This window comes from Phyllobates terribilis, unplaced genomic scaffold (genome assembly GCF_046119375.1).
Source record: "Phyllobates terribilis strain yellow unplaced genomic scaffold, ASM4611937v1 Scaffold_7__3_contigs__length_470593459, whole genome shotgun sequence".
NCBI lineage: Eukaryota > Metazoa > Chordata > Amphibia > Anura > Dendrobatidae > Phyllobates > Phyllobates terribilis.
The window spans coordinates 85,218,306-85,244,895 of record NW_027362767.1 but is presented as its reverse complement, the minus strand read 5'-3'; positions in this window follow the sequence as shown (position 1 = coordinate 85,244,895).

Below are 26,590 nucleotides of genomic sequence, written 5' to 3'. Positions count from 1 at the left end.
TCCACAGTTAATTCCAATTACACAGTTTTAAGCATGCCCTTGTTTCCAATTCTTCCTCATTGCAGGGTACCTTGTCCACATATTGAGGAAGTTTGAGCTATGTCGGCTTCTGTAGAGGTCATATTAATAGCGTATAGCATCTCTATAGTTATCCAGACACTTCTGCTGCAAAATTGAACTTGATTGACTCATAAGCATCCCCCTCAATATAACATGGTTTAATTACTTTTATTTAGATATCCAACTGTTTCCATGCAATGAGGAAGTTTGAATCGTGTCAGTCTCCTTAGCTCTCATTGTAATCTTACAGCGCACAGCGTCTCTAATGCAATCTGAACACTTTCGCTCCGGATTAGGACCAGATCAATAACATATTAAAATATTAAAAGAAATGTCTTACAAATTTATAAATATCTCCTCCAACATGACTCAGTTTAATCACCTTAATTTACATATCCAAACTCCTACTATATCTTACTTATTGATGTGTTGACCAGGGCCGGCTCCAGGTTTTTCTGGGCCCCGGGCGAAAGAGTCTCAGTGGGCCCCTTTAACACATACCACGATTCATGATGCAGAGATACGGCGGAGAAATATATATATATATAGTACAATGCAAAGATTTCACTTCATGAGTGATATCTATTGTAAATTCCACAATAGCTCAGAAACCGGTGAATCGCTCCACACAGAATAGTGGCCCCCATATAAGGCTCCATACGGAATACTGGCCCCCATATATCGCCCATACGGAATACTGGCCCCCATATAACGCTTCATACGGAATACTGGCCCCCATATAAGGCCCCATACGGAATACTTGCCCCCATATAAGGCCCCATACGGAATACTGGCCCCCATATAAGACCCCATACGGAACACTGGCCCCGATATAAGACCCCATACGGAATACTGGCCGCCATATAAGGCCCCATACGGAATACTGGCCCCCATATAAGGCCCCATACGGAATACTGGCCCCCATATAAGACCCCATACGGAATACTGGCCCCCATATAAGGCCCCATACGGAATACTGGCCCCCATATAAGGCTCCATGCGGAATACTGGCCCCCATATAAGGCTCCATGCGGAATACTGGCCCCCATATAAGGCTCCATACGGAATACTGGCCCCCATATAAGGCTCCATACGGAATACTGGCCCCCATATAAGGCCCCATATGGAATACTGGCCCCTATATAAGGCTCCATAAGGAATACTGGCCCCCATATAAGGCTCCATACGGAATACTGGCCCCCATATAAGGCTCCATACGGAATACTGGCCCCCATATAAGGCTCCATACGGAATACTGGCTTCCATATAAGGCTCCATACGGAATACTGGCCCCCATATAAGGCTCCATACAGAATACTGGCCCCCATATAACGCTCCATACAGGATACTGGCCCCCATATAACGCTCCATACAGGATACCGGTCCCCATATAATGCTGCATGCAGGCTGTTACCCCCCACATAATGCCCCATACAGGCTGTCCCCCCCTTATAATGCTCCATGCAGGCTGTTACCCCCCACATAATGCCCCATACAGGCCCCTCCCTTTTAATGCTCCATGCAGGCTGTTACCCCCCACATAATGCCCCATACAGGCTGCCCCCCCCCTTATAATGCTCCATGCAGGCTGTTCCCCCCCACATAATGCCCCATACAGGCCCCCCCTTTTAATGCTCCATGCAGGCTGTTACCCCCCACATAATGCCCCATACAGGCTGCCCCCCCCTTATAATGCTCCATGCAGGCTGTTCCCCCCCACATAATGCCCCATACAGGCCCCCCCCTTTTAATGCTCCATGCAGGCTGTTACCCCCCACATAATGCCCCATACAGGCTGCCCCCCCTCTTTATAATGCCCCATGCAGGCTGTCACCCCTCCTCTTTATAATGCTCCATGCAGGCTGTCACCCCTCCTCTTTATACTGCCCCATGCAGGCTGTCACCCCTCCTCTTTATAATGCCCCATGCAGGATGTCCCCCCCTCTCTTTATAATGCCCCGTGCAGGCTGTTCCCCACCTTATAATGCCCCATGCAGGCTGGTCCCCACCTTATAATGCCCCATGCAGGCTGTCACCCCTCCTCATTATAATGCCCCAAGCAGGAATCCCCCCCTCTTTATAATGCCCCATGCAGGCTGTTCCCCACCTTATAATGCCCCATGCAGGCTGTCACCCCTCCTCTTTATACTGCCCCATGCAGGCTGTCACCCCTCCTCTTTATAATGCCCCATGCAGGCTGTCACCCCTCCTCTTTATACTGCCCCATGCAGGCTGTCACCCCTCCTCTTTATAATGCCCCATGCAGGATGTCCCCCCCTCTCTTTATAATGCCCCGTGCAGGCTGTTCCCCACCTTATAATGCCCCATGCAGGCTGGTCCCCACCTTATAATGCCCCATGCAGGCTGTCACCCCTCCTCATTATAATGCCCCAAGCAGGAATCCCCCCCTCTTTATAATGCCCCATGCAGGCTGTTCCCCACCTTATAATGCCCCATGCAGGCTGTCACCCCTCCTCTTTATACTGCCCCATGCAGGCTGTCACCCCTCCTCTTTATAATGCCCCATGCAGGCTGTCACCCCTCCTCTTTATACTGCCCCATGCAGGCTGTCACCCCTCCTCTTTATAATGCCCCATGCAGGATGTCCCCCCCTCTCTTTATAATGCCCCGTGCAGGCTGTTCCCCACCTTATAATGCCCCATGCAGGCTGGTCCCCACCTTATAATGCCCCATGCAGGCTGTCACCCCTCCTCATTATAATGCCCCAAGCAGGAATCCCCCCCTCTTTATAATGCCCCATGCAGGCTGTTCCCCACCTTATAATGCCCCATGCAGGCTGTCACCCCTCCTCTTTATAATGCCCCATGCAGGATGCCCCCCCTCTCTTTATAATGCCCCGTGCAGGCTGTTCCCCACCTTATAATGCCCCATGCAGGCTGGTCCCCACCTTATAATGCCCCATGCAGGCTGTCACCCCTCCTCATTATAATGCCCCAAGCAGGAATCCCCCCCTCTTTATAATGCCCCATGCAGGCTGTTCCCCACCTTATAATGCCCCATGCAGGCTGTCACCCCTCCTCTTTATACTTCCCCATGCAGGCTGTCACCCCTCCTCTTTATAATGCCCCATGCAGGCTGTCACCCCTCCTCTTTATAATGCCCCATGCAGGCTGTCACCCCTCCTCTTTATAATGCCCCATGCAGGCTGTCACCCCTCCTCTTTATAATGCCCCATGCAGGATGTCACCCCTCCTCTTTATAATGCCCCATGCAGGATGTCCCCCCCTCTCTTTATAATGCCCCGTGCAGGCTGTTCCCCACCTTATAATGCCCCATGCAGGCTTGTCCCCACCTTATAATGCCCCATGCAGGCTGTCACCCCTCCTCATTATAATGCCCCAAGCAGGAATCCCCCCCTCTTTATAATGCCCCATGCAGGCTGTTCCCCACCTTATAATGCCCCATGCAGGCTGTCACCCCTCCTCTTTATAATGCCCCATGCAGGATGCCCCCCCTCTCTTTATAATGCCCCGTGCAGGCTGTTCCCCTCTTTATAATGCCCCATGCAGGCTGTTCCCCACCTTATAATGCCCCATGCAGGCTGTCACCCCTCCTCTTTATACTGCCCCATGCAGGCTGTCACCCCTCCTCTTTATAATGCCCCATGCAGGCTGTCACCCCTCCTCTTTATAATGCCCCATGCAGGCTGTCACCCCTCCTCTTTATAATGCCCCATGCAGGCTGTCACCCCTCCTCTTTATAATGCCCCATGCAGGATGTCACCCCTCCTCTTTATAATGCCCCATGCAGGATGTCCCCCCCTCTCTTTATAATGCCCCGTGCAGGCTGTTCCCCACCTTATAATGCCCCATGCAGGCTTGTCCCCATCTTATAATGCCCCATGCAGGCTGTCACCCCTCCTCATTATAATGCCCCAAGCAGGAATCCCCCCCTCTTTATAATGCCCCATGCAGGCTGTTCCCCACCTTATAATGCCCCATGCAGGCTGTCACCCCTCCTCTTTATAATGCCCCATGCAGGATGCCCCCCCTCTCTTTATAATGCCCCGTGCAGGCTGTTCCCCACCTTATAATGCCCCATGCAGGCTGGTCCCCACCTTATAATGCCCCATGCAGGCTGTCACCCCTCCTCATTATAATGCCCCAAGCAGGAATCCCCCCCTCTTTACAATGCCCCATGCAGGCTGTTCCCCACCTTATAATGCCCCATGCAGGCTGTCACCCCTCCTCTTTATAATGCCCCATGCAGGATGCCCCCCCTCCCCTCTTTATAATGCCCCATGCAGGATGCCCCCCGTCCCCTCTTTATAATGCCCCATGCAGGCTGTTCCCCACCTTATAATGCCCCATGCAGGCTGTCACCCCTCCTCTTTATAATGCCCCATGCAGGATGCCCCCCCTCCCCTCTTTATAATGCCCCATGCCTCCATACATTAAAAAAAAAAAAAAAAATCAAATACTCACCTCCCTTCTCCTCACCTGCTACCTGCTGCCCGCTGCCTGCTGCCCGCCGCTCGCTGCTCGGCTCCGAACTCCAGCGTTGTCGGCGTCTTCCCGCTCAGCGCTCCCTGTGACGGCTCAGGGGAGGGCGCGGTGTAAAGACGTCACCGCGCCCTCTGACCTGAGACGTCACAGGGAGCGCAGAGCAGGAAGACAGCTGATCTGCGGAGGCACGGGGAGAGGTAAGTATCGGGCTGCCGGGGCCCTGAGCAAGCGGCGGAGAAGGGCGGGCGCTGACACCGCTCTCCTCCGCCCATAGCCCAGCGGGGTGCGCGACCGCCAGTGGGCCCCTCTGCCTGCTCAGGGCCCCGGCATTTGCCCGGGTGCGCCGGGTGCTGACGCCGGCCCTGGTGTTGACATTAATGGACAAATATGCTGAAAACATTTCTCTAAAACCAAAGACTTGTATATTTTCCATCAAGGTCCTTACACATATTTTTTTATAAATCTGTCTTCAGTATATGATGTCAACATTCGTTTGTACATATTTTTATCTGTTCACCCCATCGATCAAAGCAATGAAACCACGGTTAATCCCACCTTGTCATTTTCGCACAGTTTTGTGTCTGTTAAAGACTTTAAAGGGAACCTGTCAGGTCCTACATGCCCTCCAACCCAGCAGCATTCACCTATGTATGAGTAAATTCCCTCCCTAACCATTCCTGTATAACGTTATTGCGTGAAAACAAGGTGTTACGGATCCGGGTGGTGGAACCTCCGTGCTATGATGCAAGGAGGGACAGGAGGGGCATAACTAAGTGCCTAGCCGGACCGACCCTGGCCACATGGCGGCTTAGTTTACTCCGTGAACCAAGGAGGGACTGGGAAGGTGAACCTGGTGCCACTCTGGGACCGAACTTGTGTGAGAGCAGGCGACTCCCACTGGACTGATGGCCGAGGCCGACAGGCACAGCAGATGAGCAAGGCTGGTAGACAGGCAGGTGATGCGGGCAGACAGGCACGGCCGATAGGTCGGCTGGTGGGCACGGCAGATAGACAGGCATGCAGGTACGGCTGATAGACAGGCTGGCAGACACGGCTGATAGACAGGCTGGCGGGTACGGCTGATAGACAGGCAGGCGGGCACGGCTGATAGACAGGCTGGCGGGCACGGCTGAAAGACAGGCTGGCGGGCACTGGAGCCTGAGGACTGAGGAGAGTGTTAGCACACAAACAACAATCTTGCACAGGCACCTCCATTTTGAAGGACGTGCCTTATATAGGGAAAGTCCTCTGGCCATTGGCCGGGGACTCTTTTAGGACGGCACGTGCGGCCTCTTTAAGAGGGAGGGAGCCCGCGCATGCCCTAAGCACAGTGCCCGGGGAACTGCGCACGGTGCGCGCACCCCGGGCAAACGCAGGAGGGGAGCAGGAGGACACCGGACCGGGACCGCGTCGGTGAGGGGATCGGCGTCTCTGCCCAGCAGGAGGCAGAGACACCGACGCTACAGTACCTCCCCCTTTATGCCCCCTCTTCTTTAGGCCCGCAAGAAATTTTTGTAGAAGAGGAGGGGCATGAATGTTCTCCCTGGGCTCCCAAGACCTCTCCTCAGGACCAAACCTCTTCCAATCCACAAGAAAGGAAGTCTTTCCTCTTACCCTCTTGATGGCCAAAATATTCTCTACCTCAAAGACATCCTCAGCGGAGACTGGAGCTGGAGTGGTACCTGGATTGTCAGAGAAAGGATTAAGGACAACAGGATTGAGGAGAGACACATGAAAGGAATTGGGAATCCGTAAAGAGGCAGGGAGTTTCAGCTTGTACGCCACTGGATTTATTTGGTTCAAAATCTCGAAAGGACCGATGAACTGCGGCCTCAACTTGTATGATGGTATCTTGAGACGGACATATTTGGAGGAAAGCCAGACCTTGTCTCCCGGACGAAACAGAGGCGGATCCAAACGTCTCTTATCAGCATGCGTCTTCATCCGCTCGGAGGACTGAAGAAGCGCAGATCTAGTGTCTTCCCAAATCACCGAAAAGTCACTGACGAGAGACTCCGCGGCAGGATTGTCCACTGAAGAGACTGGAAACGGAATTCAGGAGTGTCGACCGTAAACCACAAAGAACGGAGACTTAGCAGAGGACTTACTCACATGGTTGTTATAAGAAAACTCGGCCCAAGGCAGAAGATCTACCCAATCGCTATGGTGAGCGTTGACAAAGTGCTGAAGAAAACTGGTAAGGATCTGATTAATACGTTCCACCTGACCATTGGACTGAGGATGATAGGCTGAAGAAAAATCCAAAGTGGCATCCAGCAGCTTGCACATGGCTCTCCAGAAGCGCGAAGTGAACTGAACTCCTCTGTCCGAGACAATGTGGAGGGGTAAGCCGTGGAGACGAAAGATGTGACGGATGAAGTTCTTAGCCAGCACAGGTGCGGACTGAAGACCAGACAAAGGAATGAAGTGAGCCATTTTGGAGAGGCGGTCAGCGACCACCCATATGACGGTAGAACCGGCAGATACTGGAAGATCAGTGATGAAGTCCATAGCAATGTGTTGCCAAGGAGCAGAAGGCATGGGGAGAGGAAGAAGACGACCAGCTGGGAGGTACCTAGGTATCTTGTTATGGGCACAGGAGGAACAAGCCGCGACAAAATCCGCAACATCCTTGCGCAGAGTGGGCCACTAATAATGTCGGGCAATGAGCAGAAGCATCTTCCTCTGGCCGGCATGACCAGCCAGTTTGGACGAATGACCCCAGAGTAAGACCCTCTTCCAATCCTGAGCCGCTACAAAGGTCTTACCAGGAGGTAGATGAGAGAGGTCAAACGGAGCAACAGTCATTATTCTGGAGGGGTCAATGATGTGTAGAGGCTCCTCCTCTTGGTCGGTAGACAGGAAAGAGCGGGATAGAGCGTTAGCTTTAATATGCTTGTCTGCCGGGCGGTAATGGAGAGTGAAACTGAAACGAGCAAAGAACAAAGACCATCTGGCCTGACGCGGATTTAGTCTTTGGGCGGTCTGCAAGTAAGCAAGGTTTTTATGATCAGTGTAGATGACCACCGAGTGCAGAGCCCCCTCAAGCAAGTAGTGCCACTCCTCAAGCGCTAATTTGATGGGCAGCAATTCTCAATCTCCTATGGAGTAATTGCGCTTTGACGGAGAAAAGAGTTTGGAGAAGAAGCCGCAGGTCACCATTCGCCCAGACGAGGATTTCTGGGTGAACACTGCTCCGGCCCCGGAGGAAGAGGCATCAACCTCCAGAAAGAACTGTTTATTGCAATCTGGACGATGTAGCACTGGAGCGGAGGAGAAGGCTTGTTTAAGAGAGACAAAGGCACTTTCCGCCTCGGAAGTCCACTCCCTGGGATTTGCTCCTTTACGGGTGAGAGCAGAGATGGGAGCAGTCTGGGAGGAGAAATGAGGAATGAAGAGGCGGTAATAGTGTGCGAATCCCAGAAACCGCTGAATAGCCTTCAACCCCTCAGGTTGGGGCCACTTTAAGGCGGCAGACATCTTCTCGAGATCCATCCGCAATCCAGACTCAGAGATGATATACCCCAAAAATGGCAAGGAGGTCTGCTCAAAGAGACATTTCTCGTACTTGGCATACAAGCGATTCTTTCGGAGCCTCAACAGTATCTTACGAACATCCCTCCGGTGAGAGGGCTGATCAGGGGAGAACACCAAGATATCGTCCAGGTACACCACCACGCAGGAATACAGGAGATCTCGGAAGATGTTGTTCACTAACTCCTGGAAGACGGATGGAGCATTACAGAGACCAAAGGGCATCACGCGGTACTCGTAGTGACTATCCCGAGTGTTGAATGCCGTCTTCCACTCGTCTCCCTGGTGAATCCAGACCAGATTGTATGCCCCACAAAGATCGAGCCTAGTGAAGATCTTCGCGCCTTTTAGGCGGTCAAACAGCTTCGAGATGAGAGGTAGGGGGTACTTATTTTTGATGGTAATCTGGCTTAGGCCCCTATAGTCTATACATGGACGAAGAGAGCCGTCTTTCTTTTTGACGAAGAAGAATCCTGCTCCAGCCGGAGAGGTGGATTTCTGGATAAATCCCCTAGCAAGATTCTCTTCTATGTATTCTGACATAGCTGGGGTCTCGGCCAGCGACAAGGGGTAGATTTGCCCTCGAGGAGATGAAGCACCAGGTATTAGGTCGATGGGGCTATCATACGGCCTATGAGGTGGTAGTGTTTCTGTCTCCTTTTTATCAAAGACGTCCGCATATGACCAGTAGTGTGCCGACAGGCCAGGTAGGTTAGCTGAAGTAGACGGAGGTCGAGCAGGATGAACCGGAATCAGACAGGACTTATGACATTCCTGACACCAATGGAACACCTCACCTGAGCTCCAATTCAGGACGGGCTTATGTCTCTGTAACCAAGGCAGGTCAAGCAAAAGGGGATGAGAGAGACCGGACAGTATGTAAAAGGAGATCCTCTCCGAATGTAGCATTCCCACCTGAAGAGTTACAGGCTCAGTGACAAACAAGAAGGTCTCAGAGAGAAGCTTTCCATCCACAGTGGAAACCGCTAAAGGATCAGCCAGACGTATGGTAGGAATCTGATATTGCTCCACAACGGCCTGTTGAATGAAGTTCCCAGTGGCTCTGGAATCCACACAGGCAGTCTCGAAGAACCGGATCTCACCACAGTTAACTGAAACAGACAGAGTCAAGGGCGGAGAGGGAGAACTTTTGCCTAGGACGACCTCTCCTAGTGGTCCTAGACACTGGAGTTTCCCGGTCTCACCGGACAGGAGCGGATAAGATGCTCTGTACTGCCACAGTAGAAGCAACTCCCCTCGGCGTGGCGGATCTCCTGGCGAGACTTGACCATCTAAACTTGGGAGACTGACCTTTGGAAGGTTGGTGCGAGGCACAGGGGTCTTCTCTCACTGGTCGCCTCCTTAGAACGCTCCTGAAAACGGATGTCAATCCGTGTAGCTAATGACACCATGTCATCCAGGGAGGGAGGCATGTCACGACTAGCTAGCTCATCCTTGATCCGTCTGGAAACGCCCTCCCAAAAGGTGAACACCAGAGCCTCATTGTTCCACGCAAGTTCAGATGCGAGGGTGCAGAAAAACATGGCATACTGTCCCACAGGAAGACTCCCTTGATGGAGTCGGAGAAGAGAGGAGGCAGTCGAAGATTTTCGTCCAGGCTCATCAAACACCTTCCGGAAAGCCACGAGGAAGGCCTGGAGATTGGACACCAGAGGATCCCCTCTCTCCCACAGAGGGTTAAGCCACGCCAATGCCTCTCCGGTGAGATGAGACATGATGAATGGTACCTTGGCCCGGTCAGAGGTGAAGTGGTGTGCCAGGAGCTCAAAGTGCAGCGTGCACTGATTTAAGAAGCCCCGACATAGGGCAGGGTCACCACCAAAACGTGGAGGCACAGAAAGCCGGGGTCCAAAGCCGGATGCCACAGCGCCACTGAGTTGAGGTGCCGCCGGAGTGGGTGTCACTCGGTTAGAGGCGGACACAGTCGGGGTGGACAGCGCGTCCAGGCAGGAGTTGACTGTCCGCAGATAGGACAGGATAGTATCCTGATGGAATCTCTGGCGAGAGACCTCTTGGTACAGGTCTGAGAGCGAAGGAGCCTGGGAGCCACCGGATTCCATGGCCTGTGCAAACTGTTACAGATCCGGGTGGTGGAACCTCTGTGCTGTGATGCAAGGAGGGACCAGAGGGGTGTAACTAAGTGCCTACCCGGACCGACCCTGGCCACACGGCAGCTTAGTCGACTCCGTGAACCAAGGAGGGACCGGGAAGGTGAGCCACGTGGCACTCTGGGACCAACCTTGTGTGAGAGCAGGCAACTCCTATGGGACTGATGGCCGAGGCCGTCAGGCACAGCGAATGAGCACGGTTGGTAGACAGGTAGGTGATGCGGGAAGACAGACACGGCTGATAGGCAGGCTGGTGGGCACGGCAGATAGACAGGCTGGCGGACACGGCTGATAGGCAGGCGGGCACGGCTGAAAGACAGGCTGGCAGGCACTGGAACCTGAGGACTGAGGAGAGTGTTAGCACACAAGCAGCAATCTTGCACAGGCACCTCCATTTTGGAGGCGGTGCCTTATATTGGGGAAGTCCTCCGGCCATTGGCCGGGGAATCTTTTAGGACTGCACTCGGAGCCCCTTTAATAGGGAGGGAGTTCACGTGCGTGGGCCCTAAGCACAGTGCCAGGTGAACTGCGCGTGGTGTGCGCACCCCGGGCAGACGCAGGAGTGGAGCCGGAAGATGCCGAGTTAAGGTGAACACTTTGGTATGTTTACTAGTTGCCTGCTCCTGGCCTAATGGATATGATCAAGTGCATGCAAGAAAGAATAACATCAGACACACACACAGTCGGATGTAAGCTCTACTTGATCAGCTATGGCACAGCTCCAAGTGTCTTTATTCAATCCGAACATAGACTTATATAGACTGCAAATAGGGGCTCGGTTAATCAGGTCATCAGGGGGCATAGTCCATGAGGTCATCAGGGTGGGTTGGTCCATGAGGCCTTCAGGGGGCGTAGTACATGAGGTCATCAAAGTGAGTTGGTCCATGAGGTCATCAGGGGGCGTGATCCATGCGATGTGTCGCTCTGTGGTTGGTTAGTCCTTCTATAGAATGCAGCTTCCTCCCAGAACAGAGCATGGTGTGATGAAACAGGAAATGGCAGCCATCTTTTGATCTAAACAACCTTATTGTTACGCTCGTGCCCGGACTGACTGGCGTGAGCGTGATTAGTGATTCCACTGGACCATGAACCGAGGAGTGCCTGGAGGGGTGTAACTAAGTATCAACCCGGTCCGACCAAGGTCGCACGGCAGCTAAGTCGACTCCGTGAACCAGGGAGGAACCGAGCAGAGGGACCAGGTGCTACTCCGGGTCAGACCCCGGTCACAGCTGTTGACCCACACCGGGGAATGCAGGAACAGGCAGGTTAGCTGGTATGCAGACAGGTGGGTACAGGCAGGCATGGCTGGTATGACGTCAGGTGGGTACTTGGCAGGCACGGCTGGTATGAAGGCAGGCAGGTGGGTACTGGCAGGCACGGCTGGTATGCAGACAGGCGGGTGCTGACAGGTACGGCTGGAATGCAGACAGGCAGATACTGGCAGGAATGAACGCAGGCTGGATAGGGACCAGTACAGACTGGGATACAGGAACAGAGCCGCAGGTGCAGTGGACGAGCAGAGCAAAACCGCAGGAGCGGTGAACAAGCAGAGCGGAGCAAAACCGCAGGTGCGGTGAACAAGCAGAGCGGAGCAAAACCGCAGGTGCGGTGAACAAGCAGAGCGGAGCAAAACCGCAGGTGCGGTGAACAAGCAGAACGGAGCAAAACTGCTGGTGCGGTGAACAAGTAGAGTGGAGCAAAACCGCAGGTGCGGTAAACAAGCGGAGCAGAGCGGAACCGCCGGAGCGGTTAACAAGCAGAGCAGAACCGCAGGTGCGGTAAACAAGGGGGAAGAGCGGAACCGCCGGAGCGGTGAACAAGCAGAGCAGAACAGAGCAGAAGTTGAAGGCAGACAGGACAGGGCTCTGTTCACATGGAACAGACTGGAAAATACAGGAAGATAGTTAGAACACAGGAAGTAGATACGGAGGCAGGGAAAGGCGACAAGCAGAACCAGATACACACAAGGTACTTACAATGAAGTAGCGAGTGGACACAAAACTCACAAACAGAAGTACAGAGACAACGAGTTGGAGTTAGGTGCAGGTTCAGACACTGCAAGAAAAGGGAAGGTACGGACATAGAGAGAAACAAGTAACGGGCTAGGACACTGTTCAGACAGGAACTGAACCGGGAACAAGATACAGGAACGAGCCTGGGAACTCAGCCCCCAGGGTGGCGGAAACAGACTAGAAGTCAGAGATACAGGTAGCGGCCCTGGGTACTCAGCCCCCAGGGTGGCGGGAACAGACTAAAAGTCAGAGGTACAGGTAGCGGCCCTGGGTACTCAGCCCCCAGGGTGGCAGAACAGACTAGATACAGGACAGGACCTGGCAACTCAGTTGCAAAAGACAAACTGAGTGAAAGTGTTGCTCAGGCACCTCCTACTGGGTGGAGGGGGTTTAAGTATCCAGTGACTCACAGCAATAGGCTGGGGACGCATTAGGACTGTGCACACAGTAGCTATAAGAAACAAGCAGAAAGCCGCGCCGATGCCCTAAGCAATCAGACAAGAGACATGGACACAGCAGGTATTGGAGCAAAGAGTGCAGCATGGACTGACAGGTAAGATTGCGGTCTTGCATGGTGGGAGGTGGTGCACCATGCAAGTGACGCGCCCCTGGGCCTTCGTCGCGCGGCATCGCGCGCACGGGAGCTTACCCGGAGCCGGATCTGTTGAGGGTTGTAGTCTCGTGGCGGTGACCCGGTCCGTGCCCAGGGAGTCAAACTGAGCGGCGATGTATTAGCGGTAGATGTTGGACGACTACGCCACCCGTTGAATGCAGCGAAGGAGCTGCCGCTGCAGGGCAGACCGCTGAGGCCGGTGGTAGGATTGTGCAGCGTGATAGTATCACCCCCAACGGGAGGGGTATGGCCTCAGGGCAGCCGACGTGGATGATGGGGGAAGCAGGAATCACTCAGAGACGATGCGATGTAGTTCAGGGTCTTTACTGGTGATAAAGATAGACCCTCCCGGAGTACTGGCTAGCGATCGGGGCCTGGTCAGTCCTTGAGCAGATGGGATCTCCCCTGGCCAGGCGGAGTTGTAGGCCTCCCAAACTGACTGTACTCTTCTGGCTACCTTGCTAGAGGCGGGTATAAGTAGCCCACGTCCCTGAGTGTACCGTGTGGTGCTCACCCGTATGGCCGGCGACTCGGGGCCTTCTAGTGGCATCCGCTCCACGACGGCGGTGCTGGTCCCACGCGTGTGACCGTGCCTTCGGGTTTCTTGGCCAGAGGACCTGAACTCCCCTGCCGGGCGGTTTCTGCTGCTGGGTAAAGATTAGTCCCCACAGCCTCGGACTCCGGGTCCGGTGATAGCTTCTCAGTCAGGGCGAGCTCTGCAGCTGCCAGCCCCTGACTCCTTATAGCACTGCTCCCACAGAGCTCCTGATGTTCTTTTCCTATATCTGCTTCTCTTCTCTGTCTCTACTTCTTCTCTACACACTAACCCTGCCTCAGCCCTAGGTTTATATAGGGGAAGTTCTTCCCCTCCCAGGACTGGGCAGGAGGTGTGACATGCATAGGATCCCTGACCAAGAGACCTCCCACCTGCTCTCAGACATAACATTGCTGTTACTGTGGAAACCAGACCCCTGGGGTGCCACATTCCCCCCTAGTGAAATTTAGTACTCCGGGACTAAACATATTTTTAGAAAAACATAACAAGGTATAACAATAATAATACAATAAGAAAAACACATAAAGATGGTTACGGCGTGTCCGCAACCGGGTGCAGTTTTGAAGAAAAGCAAGGTGTCCATTTCACCAAAACAGGGAGACGTAACCAGGTAGGGGTCTGTCCTGCCCCGAGTCCTTAACAGTCTTTAGTCCATTCCTAGGTTACGCTCCAACCAATTGTACAAGGATTCCCGGTAAATCCACCAAGGACTCCTAAAAATAACTAGAAACACATAATTATTTACAAGTAACAGACAGGTGACCACAAATAAAACAATTTAAACACTTCAAATCCTCCAACGTGCGGGTAACTGGCCTCTAGTGGCCCTAGTGGACCTACGGAGCTGACTGTCTGGCCCTGAACTACAGGGTGTAGGAGCTGTCAAGGGTAAACTGGGCAGCTGTCTACGGGCTCTTTGGCTCACTAGGGGTACGGCAGGCTCACTATGAGCAGAGGGTTGATCCTCCTGTTCTGCTTGTGTGGAGTCTGCTGCCTCCTGGACCGGCTGCTCTTCCAGCTCTACCTGTTGCTCCGTAGGCACTTGGGTTGCTGGTTGGAGGAACGTGAGGACGGGTACCACAACTGCACCATTGACTTGAGTCCAGGACCGAGGGAAGTCTCCGAGCACAGTACTAACCATATCTTCCCTTTCCTCTACGGGTCGAGGGTCTTCTTACTCTCCTTCTGGGTTCCGTAGCTGTTCGGGACACTTCTTCAGGTGATCCCGGGATACAATGGCTGTGGTTTCCCCTCCGTCTTTACTGATGGTACAAACCTTTGGGTTGTCGTGGCTTGAGGGCAGTACGGTGTACGGGTCCTTCTCCCACTGGTCGTCCAACTTGTGGAGCCGTCTCTTCCTCTTCAAGACCTGCTCTCCGGGTACCAGGGGAACAGCGGGAGCATACTGGTTGTAAGTTTTCTCTTGTCTTTCCCTAGCGAGACAGAGACTTCGCTCCACGCTGTCCTGTACTTTCCGGTACTGCTGCTGCCTCTCTGTGTCCCAGTCTGCTTCCGGTGAAGTGTCCTCGGGTGTCAGGACTCCCATCTCCAGGTCAACAGGTAGCTTACCAGGCCTTGCCCTCATTAGGTAAGCCGGGGTACAGTTGGTGGAACCTACAGGGATGTAGTTGTATAGGTCCACCAGGTCGGGCAGCTTCTCAGGCCACAGACTGCGTTCTTCCAGGGGCAACGTTTTCAGAAGATCCATTACCACCTGGTTCATTTTCTCACAAAGTCCATTAGTTTGCGGATGATAGGGTGTCGTCCTTATCTTCCGGCAGCCATACAGATTGCAGAATTCCTGGAAGACCTCCGCTTCAAAGGCAGGTCCCTGGTCCGTCAGCACTTGGTCCGGGTACCCGTGTGGACGGCAGAAGTGCTGCTGGAAGGCTCTAGCTGCTGTTTGAGCTGTTAAGTCCTTAACGGGGACGACAACCAAGAACCGGGAGTAATGATCCACAATGGTTAACGCGTAGACGTAGCCACTTCTGCTTGGGGTCAGTTTTACATGATCCAAGGCTACCAGTTCCAACGGCTGCTTGGTGACGATGGACTGAAGGGGGGTCTTCTGGCTGGCACGGTCCTTCCTTCTTAGGTTGCACGGGCCACAGTCTCTGCACCACCTCTCGATGGTTCCCCTCATGCCTACCCAGTGGAACCGCCCGCGCAGCAGGAACTCCAGCTTCTTCCATCTGAAGTGTACAGCCCCGTCGTGGTATGCCTCCATCACCATGGCTGCGTCTCTTCGTGGCACCACTACTTGCCAGACTAGTTCATGCGTCCGGGAGTTAACCATTCTGCGGCACAACTTCCCCTTGTAAAGGAACAGTCGACTCTTCTCAGCCCACAGTTGTTTGGCTTCCTCCGGAGCGTCTGGGTCAAGGCGAGCCTCTGGCCGAGTCAGCATCTCCTTCACCAGTCGGACGGCAGGGTCACTGTCTTGCGTTTCCTCCCAGTTGTAGTGAGGCAAGGGGTTAAACGTAGCGGCTTGCTTACTCCTTACCCGATGGGAATACTGGATAGTCCCATGACGGTGGAACGCGGGGAGTTCGACTTCTTCCAGTCCCTCTGGATCTTCTCCTACGTCCGGTAGGTTTGGCATCCTGGACAGGGCGTCCGCGTTGGTATTGGAGCGTCCTGCCCGGTATTTGATTGTGAACTCGTAGTTGGACAGACGGGCCATCCATCTCTGCTCTAGGGCAGGGTTCCCCAACTCCAGTCCTCAAGGCCCACCAACAGGTCATGTTTTCAGGATTTCCTTAGTATTGCACAGGTGATGGAATTATTGCCTGTGCAGGTGATGCAATTATCACCTGTGTAATACTAAGGAAATCCTGAAAACATGATCTGTTGGTGGGCCTTGAGGACTGGAGTTGGGGAACCCTGCTCTAGGGCACCGAGTCTTGCCGTGTCCAGGTGTGTCAACGGGTTGTTATCCGTGTACACGGTGAACTGGGAAGAAGCGAGGTAGTGCTTAAAGCGTTCGGTGACTGCCCACACCACTGCCAGGAACTCTAGCTTAAATGAGCTGTAATTCTCACGGTTTCTTTCGGTGGGTCGCAGTTTTCGACTGGCGTAAGCGATTACTCGTTCTTTCCCCTGCTGGATCTGGGACAGTACGGCTCCTAGCCCGATGTTACTTGCGTCGGTGTAGAGGATAAAGGGCTGGCTGTAATCAGGGTACGCCAGGATTTCATCCCCCGTGAGGGCCATCTTCAGCTGGCGGAAGGACTCTTCTTCTAACTTCTCCCATTTGAAGGGCGGCTTCTGGTTCTTGGCCTTCCGGGACTGGCCTATCAGGAGGTCCTGCATAGGAGCTGCCTTTTTGGTGAAACCGGGGATGAATCTGCGGTAATAGCCTACCAACCCGAGGAACTGCCGCACTTCCTTTACACTGGAGGGACTTGGCCATTCCTTAATTGCGGTGATCTTATCAGGGTCGGGAGCCACTCCGTCAGCGCTCACCACGTGTCCCAGGTACTGCACCTTTGGTTTTAGGAGGTGACACTTGGAGGGTTTTACCTTTAGACCGTAGTTTGCCAGAGCTTTGAACACTTCCGCCAGGTGTTTCAGGTGGTCCTCATAAGTCTTGGAATATACGATGACATCGTCCAGGTACAACAGGACCGTCTCGAAGTTTTTGTGGCCCAGACAGCACTCCATTAATCGTTGAAAGGTTCCTGGTGCGTTACAGAGTCCGAACGGCATGCAGGTAAACTCGCTAAGTCCCATCGGGGTGGTGAATGCGGTCTTCTCCCGGTCCGCCTCTGCTACAGGAACCTGCCAGTACCCGCTAGTGAGATCCAAGGTAGAGAAGAAGTTAGCAGATCTTAAAGCAGCCAAAGACTCCTCTATCCTTGGTAAGGGGTACGCATCCTTGTGTGTGATACGGTTGATTTTCTGGTAATCTACACACATCCTCATGGTGTTGTCTTTCTTTTTGACTAAGACTAGTGGAGCTGCCCAGGGGCTACAGCTATCCCTGATCACCCCAACCTCCTTCATGTCCCTAAGCATCCCCTTGGCGTGTTGGTAGTGTGCAGGGGGTACGGGTCGATACCTCTCTTTTATGGGAAGATGGTCTCCCGTGGGGATGTGGTTTTCTACCCCCTTGACTCGCCCGAAGTCTAACGGGTGTTTACTAAACACTCTCTCGTACTCTTGAACCACCCGATAGACTCCCTGTCTCTGGTGTGAGGGAGTGGAGTCAGTACCCAAATGTAGTTGCTGACACCAGTCCTCCGTTGTTTCCTTAGAGCCGTTACCTTCCTCCGGGGAAGATGGAGGCAAGGGTTCTACGGACTGTATGGAATTTTGATTGATGGTATACAATTTGGCTAGCGTGGCATACCGGGGCAGGTACACTTCCCTCTTCCCGATATTTATTATGCGAACGGCACCCTCCCATGGTGTACATTGACCACCCCCCGTGCTGTCAAAATGGTGGGCCTACTGTCTGAGTAAACTGGTTCTATCATTGCCTGGTAATCTCTACCTCTCAGACCAATAGCTGCCCGGCACCAAATCATCATTTCACTTTTTGGGGGCATGGCAATAGGAAAAGGGTCACACATTCTTAAGCTACCAATCTCACCACCGGAGAGTTCTATCTGTTGCCGTCGCATCAGTGCCCGGATCTCTTTCTGGAGCACTCGCTGCTGGCCGGAGCTGGCGTTCTTGGCAACCTGCTGTAAAAGGAAAATCACCTCTGCAAGACAATTTTCAATTACATTAGTTCCTAGAGTTATCTTTGGGTGACTCTCGTGCTTGTCAATGTCTACAATGATCAGTCCCTGTGCCGCCAGTTCAACTCTACCGATTTTAATGGTCACCTCTTTAAATCCAATCCGTGGCACGGGCTGACCATTGCTGGCGATGATACTCAAATCGTCGTCAGGGTAGCGGGTGATATCCGAGTCATTCCAGTACTGCTTGAAGAGCACGTACGGGATAGTGGTAACCTGTGACCCGGTATCCAGTAGGGCACTCATAGGGATGCCATCCAGTACCACAGGCAAGACTGGACGTCCTCCCACATATTTGTCGCGCCAGTTCGATGGGCCTGATGATCTTTTTCCTGGGGTTTGGCCCTCTACCCCAGGTTGTGCCAGTTTAAAGGACAGTACCTTGCCATATGTCCGGGTTGATTGCAGCGGCGGCAGATGGGTTGTCCGTCCTCGTTGTATCGGTCGCTGGGTCTTCCTCTGGCCGGTGGGGTCCTCCTTGGTCGACGCCACGGGATGTCCTCCGGTCCGGATGCCAGCTGGATCTTCCCTGGAGTGGAAACCTGTAAAGACTGCACAGTTCGGGTTAGCGCGGCAACGCTTTTAGCTAGCTCTTGGACCTGATGGTGCAGGTCTGGAGCCGGGTCATTGTTCCAAGCCTGCGCATCAGCTCCCACAGGCCCTGCCGACAAGGGTGCCGCCTCCTGGTGGTAAGTGGTAGTGGGGCGTCTGTGGGTCACAACGCCACCTGGTGCCAGTTCTCGGAGCACCCGGATGGCTCTGTCCTTGAACTGTGCAAATCCCAGATGAGGGTCCTGTAAGGCCATTGCCCGCAACTGGGTTCGGTGGGCATTGCAATATAAACCCTCTATAAATTGTTCAGTCAACAGCCTGTCCTCGTCTCCCACGCCGTCAGGGTCGGTCTGCTTAATGGCTCTCAGGGCCTCTTGTAGGTTCAGGGCATAGTCCCTTATACTCTCGTGTGCTCGCTGCTTGCACCCGTAGAATCTAAGCTTGATCTCGGCTGAGGTGCGGGTATCGAAGGTGTCCCTCAGCCGGGTTAGTATCCCTGCAACAGTCCTCCCCCCAGGTGGCCAGGACTTTACCTCCCTTTGGGCTGCCCCGGTTAATTGGGCCACCAGGATGCTCACTTTTTGCTCTTCTGTGAGGGGATACACCTGGAAGAGGCTATCCAGCTTTTCTCTAAAGTCATGCAGGGTATGGGACTCCCCTGAGTACTGGGGTAGCCAGGCCGCTCCCGGGATATAGGGCATGGTGAAAGGCATGACTGCAGCAGCGGTGGCGCTGGCGGGGGTTGAGGCAGTGAAGCTCTCCTCCGTATCCGACATCTTCCTCCCCCCTAGTGGACCGTGGCCTACCTTGCGATGATCCTCTTCCGTAGGCCGCGGCTCCGCAGTGGATCGTCAGGGTTGAGGACCTTCCGTCGCGCTCCTGTGACGTCGGCGTCTGCTGGGCTCCTTCCAGGACCTTACGCAACGTCCGGACGTGAGGCGGGGCTTCAGTTCTCGCGCGCTTTCGGAGTCCACGCCCCTCTTCTTCCCGCGCGGCGTCTTCAAGATGGCGTCCAACGGCGGGAAAACTCCACGGATGGCGGGAAGAAGGCAGAAGATGGCGCCGGATGGCGGGAAAACTTCGCGGATGGCGGGAAGAAGGTAGAAGATGGCGCCGGATGGCGGGAAACCTCCACGGATGGCGGGAATCTTCACCACTGGTAAGTTTGAACAGTCTTTTTCAGGCACGCAGTACCCGGTGGTTGCGGGCACGAGATCCTGCCGACTACGCCAAAAGTTGACGCGCCCCTGGGCCTTCGTCGCGCGGCATCGCGCGCACGGGAGCTTACCCGGAGCCGGATCTGTTGAGGGTTGTAGTCTCGTGGCGGTGACCCGGTCCGTGCCCAGGGAGTCAAACTGAGCGGCGATGTATTAGCGGTAGATGTTGGACGACTACGCCACCCGTTGAATGCAGCGAAGGAGCTGCCGCTGCAGGGCAGACCGCTGAGGCCGGTGGTAGGATTGTGCAGCGTGATAGTATCACCCCCAACGGGAGGGGTATGGCCTCAGGGCAGCCGACGTGGATGATGGGGGAAGCAGGAATCACTCAGAGACGATGCGGTGTAGTTCAGGGTCTTTACTGGTGATAAAGATAGACCCTCCCGGAGTACTGGCTAGCGATCGGGGCCTGGTCAGTCCTTGAGCAGATGGGATCTCCCCTGGCCAGGCGGAGTTGTAGGCCTCCCAAACTGACTGTACTCTTGCTAGAGGCGGGTATAAGTAGCCCACGTCCCTGAGTGTACCGTGTGGTGCTCACCCGTATGGACGGCGACTCGGGGCCTTCTAGTGGCGTCCGCTCCACGACGGCGGTGCTGGTCCCACGCGTGTGACCGTGCCTTCGGGTTTCTTGGCCAGAGGACCTGAACTCCCCTGCCGGGCGGTTTCTGCTGCTGGGTAAAGATTAGTCCCCACAGCCTCGGACTCCGGGTCCGGTGATAGCTTCTCAGTCAGGGCGAGCTCTGCAGCTGCCAGCCCCTGACTCCTTATAGCACTGCTCCCACAGAGCTCCTGATGTTCTTTTCCTATATCTGCTTCTCTTCTCTGTCTCTACTTCTTCTCTACACACTAACCCTGCCTCAGCCCTAGGTTTATATAGGGGAAGTTCTTCCCCTCCCAGGACTGGGCAGGAGGTGTGGCATGCATAGGATCCCTGACCAAGAGACCTCCCACCTGCTCTCAGACATAACATTGCTGTTACTGTGGAAACCAGACCCCTGGGGTGCCACACAAGCACGCTGCCAGGGATGTTACACTTATGTAAGGTGAAATAATACACTTTGTGGGTCTTTTCTCTCAATCTCCTATGTCTTGAGGTTAATTAAGTATTTGAGCCTATGGCTCTCTTCAACAGTCCCCCCTAAATACTTTATTAACCTTCTGTCCCTACTGTGGTTCCCTCACCCATCAGTGTTAAGTGTCATTATGACATCAGAGGCTTCGTGGCAATATGGATGCTATGGACATCAGAGAATGTGTGACCAATTATGAGTATTTCAGTATGTATATAGGAGCGCTCTACCCGCGTCCTCGAGACTTTCCTACCTATTTCACCTCAGTTCTCTACCTGGATACCCACAAATTTATCACAACACTAATGGAACTTCTTGTCTCTGGTCCATATTATACCACCAGGGATTCTTTGGTAACATTTCCCTTTATAGATGAACCTAATCACCTTGATAATAGCATAATGGTTTGTGCATCGCTGGTCAACATTTCATGCCATATCAGAAGTATATCCAAAGGAAATTAACACAACAAACACAAACTCGCATACACCTACTCTGACTGCCTAGTTGTAAAAGACTGAAGGGGGCCTAGTTGTTCTATATCTGCAGAATAACTAACCTCCTGAGCTAGGAAAGTGGGCACTGATGTTTCTACTCCTTTCTCGATCATCTTCCTTACACAAGGAAGAACACAACAAACAATAATAGCAGCAATAATTAAGACGACAAGGATAACAACGCCTATCTGAGCTAGCCACCTCTGCCATCCATTCATTCTCGAAAAGTATTGGTCCCAAGGATCTTCTACACCTGAATTCCTTTTTAATTCTTTTTGTAGAGAATTTAGCTTTTTTATGGCTACTGTAACCTTCCCGGTGGGACCTGTATTATCTGGAATATATGTACAACATGCACATTTCACCATTTTGCAAACACCTCCTTTTTCTGCTAATATCATGTCAAGGGCCATTCTGTTTTGAAACGCTATTATCGATGTAAGGCCTAGCTGGTGTGCTAAACCTTGAAGAGCTTCTCTAGTGTAATTGACAAATCTCTGTTGATTATAATAGATGTAATTGATCAAGTCTACATTTTTATTTATGGTCACTAGGAGTAAGATAAATGATTCGAAACCTGCTTTGACTTGATCTCTGGCTTTAAATTCATCCGGTACCCCCCTTGGAACCCCTATAGCATCAATATAAATGTGGATGTCGAAACTGCCTTTTGGTTCCGAAATGGTTTCCCTTTTTGTTCTGTGGAGATCTTCTGAAGTTAGGGCTTCCCTACCTTTGCTGCTATGTAGAAGGGCATTATGGCTTTGGCTAGTGTACATTCTCCTATCCATTCTCCTTTTAAATGAGTTCTGATCTTCATGTCTCCACATATCCAAAAAACATCAGAAATAGACTGGGTTTGGTTGATCAGGTCTCCTCTGGTTGCATTACTATGTCTGCTGCAATATCCCTTTGTGAAATTACCAAAAATGTGCTCCCTTCGGTACTGGTATAACAGGTGTATTTTCCCGGGTATATGGTAATGCCTTGACCCGGGTTAGGTGTTTCTGTGACTATGGGGTACTTCTTTTTCCAGTTTTCGCAATTTATTCCGTCAAGGGATTTGTTAGTGAACAGACTCAGAAAACATTTTTCCACATCTGGGGGTAAGTCTAGAGGGACAGATCCCAAGTGGGGTCTCGCTCCTGCACAGACAAAGCAATTGGATTTATTATATTGATTGGCTGTATATTTCATCCACTTCAACCATAAGTTGGTCTCAGTGTGCCCCGTTTCAACGGCAAGAATATCTTCAAATGTGCGATTTGCAACGGCTATCATTTTGTTAAATTTTTGGATACGGAACATTATGGAGTTTGAGTGTGCATTATTATCTTTCTTGATATTTCTTTTATGTCCGCTAATTTGAACATACCCAGCTGGGCACAACTGGCACACACACACCATATACATATGTACCCAGCAGATAGGTGCTGTTACGCACACGCCCGGACTGACTGGCGTGAGCGTGGTTAGTGATCCCACTGGACCATGAACCGAGGAGTGCCTGGAGGGGCGTGACTAAGTATCAACTCGGTCCGACCAAGGTCGCACGGCGGCTCAGTCGACTCCGTGAACCAGGGAGGAACTGAGCAGAGGAACCAGGTGCTACTCCAGGTCAGACCCCGGTCACAGCTGTTAACCCACACCAAAAAAATGCAGGAACAGGCAGGTTAGGCTGGCATACAGACAGGTGGGTACTGGCAGCCACGGCTGGTATGCAGACAGGTGGGTACTGGCAGGCACGGCTGGTATGCAGACAGGTGGGTACTAGCAGGCACGGCTGGTGTGCAGACAGGTGGGTACTGGCAGGTAGGAACGCAGGCAGGATAGGAACCAGTACAGACTGGGATACAGGAACAGAGCCGCAGGTGCGGTAGACAAGCAGAGCAGAGGAAAACCCGCAGGTGTGGTAGACAAGCAAAGCAGAGCAAAACCCGCAGGTGCGGTAGACAAGCAGAGCAGAACAAAACCCGCAGGTGCGGTAGACAAGCAGAGCAGAGCAAAACCTGCAGGTGCGGTAGACAAGCAGAGCAGAGCAAAACCCGCAGGTGCGGTAGACAAGCAGAGCAGAGCAAAACCCGCAGGTGCGGTAGACAAGCAGAGCAGAGCAAAGCCTGTTGGTGCGGTAGACAAGCAGAGCAGAGCAAAACCCGCAGGTGCGGTAGACAAGCAGAGCAGAGCAAAACCCGCAGGTGCGGTAGACCAGCAGAGGTTAGGAAAACCCGCAGGTGCGGTAGACAAGCAGAGCAGAGCAAAACCCGCAGGTGCGGTAAACAAGCAGAGCAGAGCAAAACCTGCAGGTGCGGTAGACAAGCAGAGCAGAGCAAAACCCGCAAGTGCGGTAGACAAACAGAGCAGAGCAAATACACACAAGGTACTTACAATGAAGTAGCGAGTGGACACTAAACTCACAAACAGAAGTACAGAGACAACGAGTTGGAGTTAGGTACAGGTTCAGACACTGCAGGAAAAGGGAAGATACGGACATAGAGACAAACAAGTAACGGGCTAGGACACTGTTCAAACAGGAACTGAACCAGGAACAAGATACAGGAACGAGCCTGGGAACTCAGCCCCCAGGGTAGCGGAAACAGACTAGAAGTCACAGATACAGGTAACAGGCCTGGGTATACAGCCCCCAGGGTGGTGGAACAGACTAGAAGTCACAGATACAGGTAACAGGACTGGGTATGCATCCCCCAGGGTGGCGTAAACAGACAAGATACAGGACAGGACCATGCAACTCAGTTGAACAGAACACACTAAAAGAAAGTGTTGCTCAGGCACCTCCTACTGGGTGGAGGGGGTTTAAGTATCCAGTGACTCACAGCAATAGGCTGGGGATGCATTAGGACTGTGCACACAGTAACTATAAGAAACAGTCAGTAACCGCGCCGCCTCCCTAAGCAATCAGACAAGAGACATGCACACAGCAGGTACTGGAGCAAATTGTACAGCCTGGACTGATAGGTAAGATGGCGGTCTTGCATGGTGGGAAGTTGTAAGCCATGCCAGCACGCTGCCAGGGATGTTACAGGTGCCCTTATCTCCAGGTTGAGGGTTCTCCAGGTTGAGGTCTAAAGGATTACATTGCCCGATGGTAGCACAAGGCTTAAGAACTTTTGTACGGGAAAGTGTCATCCTAGTGAGTAGGGATTTACCCTGTGAATCTTGTTTATTTAAGGCAGTGTTTGGTCTATATCCCCAATCTTCACCAGTGTTCCACCCGACTGCCCTCCATGAACTACAAGTTTGTCCCCATCCATCTCCCGTAACACATATATATTGTTGCCCTGATCCCAGCTGTGCCGGTTGACTCATTGCGGAGGGGGAGGAAACCCATTGAGTATTACACTGTACTACATCACAATAATCGAATTTGAAAGAAGCAACGTGTGCTGTGTTGTTATACCAGAACGTGATCACCCCCCTTGCTTGGGTGATTGCGACCTGTTGTCCTCCTACAAATGAGTATAGAATGGCACAACACACAAAGTAGAGGATATGCAACATTATGTATAAGGTTCTGATGGAGGCAAGAACTTCTTGCAGTGGGAGGCGTGTATCCACGTCGGTCTTCCTTCAAGTTTGACTGAAGTAGGAGTGGTCAGGAGCACTTGGTAGGGAACCTCAAATCTCAACTCCAGGGATGTCTTTCTGGTGAACTTCTTTACCAGCACGTAGTCACCAGGTTGGAAAGTGTGAGTACCTTCACTGAAATCTGGATCTGGAATGGATGATAAAACTTGTGCATGTGTTACTGACAATTCTTTAGTAAGGGCAATGACATAATTTACAAAAGTATCACTTCCTAAGGCTAGCTGTTGTGGAAAATATTGACCCAACCTTGGAGGCCCCCCAAAACGAATCTCATATGGTGTAAGTTTAGTGGGACCCCTCGGAGTGTTTCTGACTGAATATAAGGCAATGGGCAAAATGTCTGTCCAAGGAAGTTTGACCTCCTGACTGGCTTTCAGTATTTTGTTTTTCAAGGTGCCATTTAGCCTTTCTACTTTACCACTGCTCTGGGGGTGATACGGAGTATGTAAACCCAAATCGGCCCCTACCAATGTCCATAGCTCTTTAGTCAGTGCTGCAATGAATGCGGGTCCTTGGTCACTCTCAATTACCTCTGGGATTCCATATCTGCACACTACCTCAATCATTAGTCTCTTAACAGTCACTCTGGCAGTCATGTTGGTTACTGGAAAGGCTTCAGGCCATCCCGAGAACATGACAGTCACTACCAGTACATACTCGTACTTCCCTACTTTTGGCATTTGAATATGATCGATTTGAATTCTTTGAAAGGGATAGAGTGGTTTAGCCAAATGTTTCTGAGTAACTTCCTGAGGCGGTGCTGGATTGCATGTTGCACACACAAAGCGGGACTTGCAATATTTTTGGGTGACAGTAGAAATTCCAGGTGCCATATACAGTACAGACCAAAAGTTTGGACATCTTCTCATTTAAAGATTTTTCTGTATTTTCAAGACTTTGAAAATTGTACATTCACACTGAAGGCATCAAAACTATGAATTAACACATGTGGAATTATATACTTAACAAAAAAGTGTGAAACAACTGAAAATATGTCTTAAATTCTAGGTTCTTCAAAGTAATCACCTTTTGCTTTGATGACTGCTTTGCACACTCTTGGCATTCTCTTGATGAGCATCAAGAGGTAGTCACCGGAAATGGTTTTCACTTCACAGGTGTGCCCTGTCAGGTTTAATAAATGGGATTTCTTGCCTTATAAATGGGATTGGGACCATCAGTTGTGTTGTGCAGAAGTCAGGTGGATACACAGCTGATAGTCCTACTGAATAGACTGTTAGAATTTGTATTATGGCAAGAAAAAAGCAGCAAAGTAAAGAAAAATGAGTGGCCATCATTACTTTAAGAAATGAAGGTCAGTCAGTCCGAAAAATTGGGCAAACTTTGAAAGTGTCCCCAAGTGCAGTTGCAAAAACCATGAAGCGCTACAAAGAAACTGGCTCACATGAGGACCGCCCCAGGAAAGGAAGACCAAGAGTCACCTCTGCTTCTGAGGATAAGTTTATCTGAGTCACCAGCCTCAGAAATCGCAGGTTAACAGCAGCTCAGATTAGAGACCAGGTCAATGCCACACAGAGT